The sequence below is a fragment of the Nicotiana attenuata genome, chromosome 10, assembly GCF_001879085.1.
Source record: "Nicotiana attenuata strain UT chromosome 10, NIATTr2, whole genome shotgun sequence".
Classification (NCBI taxonomy): domain Eukaryota; kingdom Viridiplantae; phylum Streptophyta; class Magnoliopsida; order Solanales; family Solanaceae; genus Nicotiana; species Nicotiana attenuata.
The window spans coordinates 44,003,238-44,008,693 of NC_031998.1; positions in this window are offsets into that span (position 1 = coordinate 44,003,238).

Below are 5,456 nucleotides of genomic sequence, written 5' to 3' on the forward strand. Positions count from 1 at the left end.
GGTGCCATTATTCAGATACCGGCATCCATTCCAATCCTGCTGAACTAGAGCCTCAGGCAATGTAGCTTCTGGATGTAGTTCAATGACCTGGGTGGTTAGATCTTCATCTTCGGGCACAATCTGATACCTACTTAACTGCCTCAAAACCCTCTGCGGCGCATATGGCTGGATACTCCTTACACCCATCAATCTTAGGTAACCCTTGGTAGCTGTCATGTATATGGCTTCTATCATCGGGGGCCATCCAATAGTCCACTTAACCTGGCTTGCTTTGAGAGCTTTTAAGTGGGATATCTATGCTTTAAACCCCTCCGGCATGCTGTAATCCTTTACCCTTTCCTCATAGCTGATAATGAAATCATTCGGGCTCGAACCATAACTCAAGAATCTGGGGTGATGGCGAAGATGCTCGATCAACCACATTTGTAGGAGGATATTGCAATCTTCAAAGAACGGAGCCCCAGCTTTGCATAATGTCAATGCTCGATAGATATCCGCCAGTACTAACGGAACGAGTGTATGATCTTCCTTGGTAGTGAGGATTTGGGCAATTCTAACCATACGAGTATCCACCGTCCCTTCCTCATTTGGAAAAACCATGATCCCCAAAAATGCCACAATAAAAGCAAACCTGCGATGGATTTGACAAAGGTCTAAGAACTTGTGCACCGAAGGAGCCCTTGGAAATATAAGTTACTGCTTCCTCATATCCCGGCCAAACTCAATGTATCCGGCCATTTCCTCCAAAGTGGGGGTGATCTCAAAGTCCGAGAAACAAAAAACATTGTGAATAGGGTCCTAGAAAGTACCAAAGCCTTGATTAAATCGTCCCGTGGTTTGATCTCCAAAATGTTTATAAGGGCTCCCAACTGCTTTTTCACCCATTTCTGACCATCTTCATCTAGATCATTCCACCACATACGCAAGTGCAACTGAGCCTGTTTCCTGACCACTTCTGGCGAGTCCTGGACAGTATTCATTTGTACCTGTGGAGGGTTAAGGTTAGGGCTGACTCTGGTGGACCTTTTTTTTTGTAAAACAGGTTTCCAATTTTTACACGAAAAATCAAAGGACCATGCTTCCTTCCCCAATATGCCAATTTTAGCTAAATGACCGTTTTTGCAAACGTGGCCCCTTCTCAATTCCGACTGAATTTTGAGGCCGGGGAGGACTACTTTATGGAAAAATGATGCTTCACCGACAGACTTGTTCATTCTTTAAGAAAATAGCCTTTCGACAACTGAAGATGCTCTAAGGCTATCTCGGCAAGAACGGTTTAAGACATTACCGACGCTGGATCGGCTTATTCGACCAAAAACTCCAAACTACTTTTATTTGACCATTGACTTTTTCTTTTTTTTTTCTTTTCAAAAATAAGGCCAAACCCTTTGTAGGTTGCCTACGTATCCCACATCCGGTGAGAATCAGACCTGTATAGTTCGGTCAGTTTTGACACATTTAAAAAGGACACAGCGTTTGACTCTTTTTGAAATAACTCTTTTTCTTCTTTTTTTTTTTGAAAAATTTTGGCAGAGTTTCGGGATGTTTCCAATACCGGGGGTTTTTCAGAACCAGGCTTTATTTCCTTCCCTACATCACTCTTGGTTTTTTTCTTTTTGCTTTATTTTTCCCTAGCCGATCAACATGCAAGCCGAAACAAATAAATGTTCACATAGCACATAGAATGCATCAGGATGGTCTGTTATTTTGGGTACACCTGTCCTAGATGGACCCAACCCCTGTGTTGAGTCCCCTAAGTCAAATGCACATGATGCAAACAAGCGCTCCTACTAGGGATCCGGCATAAAGCTATGTTTTTCTAGGTTTAAATCCTGGGGTTTTGGTCTAGACTTGGGGTACCCGAGCGGACAACTGGGGCGAAGAGGGGGCGACGTACGGGAAGCACTGAAGTCTATCCGGCCTTGTCGCTTGCCCAGCCTCGATCTATTTGGTGTGACTTCTAACAGAAAGTGCGCATGCGTACGTGTGCACCAAATTTTAGAAGACTCAGAAAGGTGGCGTAAGAAGACAGTTGTATACAGTTCAAACAATATTAAAGCGATAAACAAATAGCATTTAGCAAAAAAGGTTCACAGGATACAGTAATATTAACAATAAATAAAGCCAAGTAACAATCATTAAAACAAACTCGAATTCTTGAATCCTGAACCAGAAGTTCTAGATTCTTGTCCCCAGCAGAGTCGCCAGAGCTGTCACACCTCCTTTTTCCTACCCCCAGAAGGGTATTAAGGGAGTTTTTTCAATTAAAATGACAATCGAAACGGGATCATTTATATTAAAATCAGAGTCGCCACTTGGGATAATTTATGGTGTCCCAAGTCACCGGTTTAGAATCCCGAATCGAGGAAAATATTGACTTTATTTATGTCTGCGAACACAGAAATTCGGGTAAGGAATTCTGTTAACCCGGGAGAAGGTGTTAGGCACTCCCGAGTTCCGTGGTTCTATCACGGTCGCTTTGATCATACTTGGCTTATTAAAATTGTTTAATTACTCATTTTCGAATCTAAGTGCTTTTGCTTCTTTTCACCGCTTTTAATTAGGGAATTATCTTGAAACGGGTCACGCATACGTGTACCCATTTGTTTGGCGCGTCAAAAATCATGTCAAGCGAACGTGTCCACAATTAATAACGCTTTATTATTAGGAAGGTTTGGCCGAAGTTGCGCGAACGCATACTCCGGGTTTGTTTTTAGAAATCATAGTCATGTCACGCGAACGTGTCCACGACCACGATAGTACATTAAATGCGCCTGAAGCAAACTACGAATGTTTGTCATTTTTATATCTAAGTCATAAGATTAACACGAGTGCCATGAATGATTAAATTGTGGATGGCGCACCTCGAACTATATAAACCTAAATTAATTTTGCGGCCTATTAAAACCAATCTTATTATTAAGGAAAGTTTGATCAAAGTTGCGCGAACGCATACTCCAAATTGGTTTTTAGAACCGTAATTATGTTACGCGAACGTATACACAATCACGATGGTATTTTAAACGGCCCTAAAGGTTTTTCTACGAATATTCAACGTTATTGCTCAAGAGTATTTGTGAGGGCCATAGGTGATTTGGTTGAAATGGCACACCTCAATTTATGGGTAGAGGGCAACACTTAATAAAAACGGGTCCGAAGGAATTCGAATTTGCTCCTAGTTAGTATTCGGTTCAAAACTAGTGACTAACATACCTAGGTTGGGTGAAACCAGGTGTTTGATTAATTGAAAAGTGTTTGGGCCAGCGATAGGCCCAATGCCATTTGGATATCGGGAGAGTCACAACAAGGGCAGGGCGTGATACCAAGCCCAACAAAAATAACCACACAGTACTTTAAAGAACCCCTTTCACTATGGCAGTTAAAAGGCTAATGAATTAAGTCTTGCTGAATATAAGAGGACTCCAAATTGGGCCTGGGGAGTGACAAGGTCGGGAACAGGCATGAAAGGCCCATTCCCTAGGCTGAACCGTATTGGCCCAAACCAAGCACAATCCCCTTAAGAAATTCCAAAAAAAACATAAGTAAGAACTGACAAACAACACCAGATTTATGAATTCAGACTTCTACACCTACTTAAGCAATAGTAAGTTGAATATGGCTCCAAAGCATCTTTTACAATATACTGATCCTTGCACTAACAGAATATTTTAACAGTGCTAAAAGCTCTATAATCTCAACAGTCAACTAACATTGCTAGAATTAAATGACTAAGCTATAGAGTTTTAAACAACCAATGTTAACATGAGGTTCAAATTAACAATATAAACGAAAACTGCAGAAATCAACTATTGATTCAACCAACTGAACAGTGTATGAAAATAAACTAGTCTAGATTCTAAAATATGCAGTTCCCTTTTTGACTATTGTGTACTCCTCAGATCCTATAACAGCCATAATGAATTGAAAGAAAACAAACCAAACAAATTCAGTAGTTCAAAGGAACACATATGAGAAGGATCTGAAAGTCTATGTTATATCCATTGAAATTCTTATTACAAAATACTTCAAAGCACTTCACACTTCAGCAAACATTACAATCCAAGAAATACCTGGAGATCAAAGCAAAATGTGAGAAATCAGGCAGTTCAGTGCAGTCAATCAAGTAAAGAAACAGCAGCAACCAGCCAACAAACAGCTTCAGCTCATACTCAAACCCAGAAAAACAGATATCCAATGAAAGTTTTTTTAAAAGTTCTTCCTCAAAGAAAATCAGAAAATCCAGCCAATTTCCAATGCAATAGTGCAGAGAATTTTTTGTAGTCTTTTAGGGTCTCAGTCTGTATGTGCTGAATGAGGGGAGTGTCTTATTTATACAACAGAAAATTTGTTGTGTTCCTTCCAAGGCAAGGAAATGGGATTTTTCCAAAATACCCTCACAGGGCATCTTTTCTTAACAGAAAATGGACAGTTGTCTTTTTCTCATTGGTCTCAGCCCTTCAGCTAGCCAAATGAGGACAGCTGCCCCTGCTTCTAGAGTAATCTGATATTTTCCCTAAATAGAAAACCCTGAATTACCCTTCTAAGCCCTGCTTATTACAGCTTCTATCTATATTCACTTAGGTCCTTAGGATTTCTAATGGTTGGCAAATCAGGACTAACATCTTAGAGCCAAAAAACAGTACAGCCAGAAAGATCAAAGAAGAGGCTGTTTGAGCAAATAAACTTCAAACAAAATAAACTTAATTTGCAGGAACATGAAACAAATTCAAGAGAAATAATTTAATCCTAATTCGAAACAGAAAATGAAACAAACGAGGGGCGATTTTCGGTGGGCGGAGTAGGGCAGAGACGATGGGGATTTAAGGGCGGCGGTCTCTAGGGTTTGAGAGGGAGACGGAATGAGGGGGAAATGGAATGGGTCGGTAGGGGTCGTTCAGATAGTAATATACCTAGGGGAGGTCTAGTTCCGGTCCGTTGGATCAATGAGATCCAACGGTTGCGATGACATAGGGTGAAGCGGCATCGTTTGAGTTATGGTGGGTTGGACCGGGTTGGGGCGTGGGTTTGGGCTTGGAGTTGAACAGATCTTGGGGATTTTTAATTGGGTTGGCAAATTGGCCCAAAATCAAAGCAGCCTTTTCTTTTTCTTTTCAATTTTCAAATTCCTTTTCTTTTAAAATTAAAATCTAAATTAATTCTTAAAACTAAATTAACCTACCAAATTATATTAATTACCCAACATAGTATTTACAACAAATACTTAATTCCCAAATTAAAAGAAAAACTATAAAGTTTAAGATTAAAAAGTTAAAAATGCAAAGTGAGTTATTTTTTGTGATTTTTCTATTTTTGTAAACAACTAAATTACTAATTAATTCAAAAATGCAAAATTAAATCCTAAATGCAAATGCAATGTATTTTTTCTTTTATATTTTTCTTGAATTAAATAAAATAAACGTGCACAGACAAATGCAAACAATTAACAAAAAATGCTA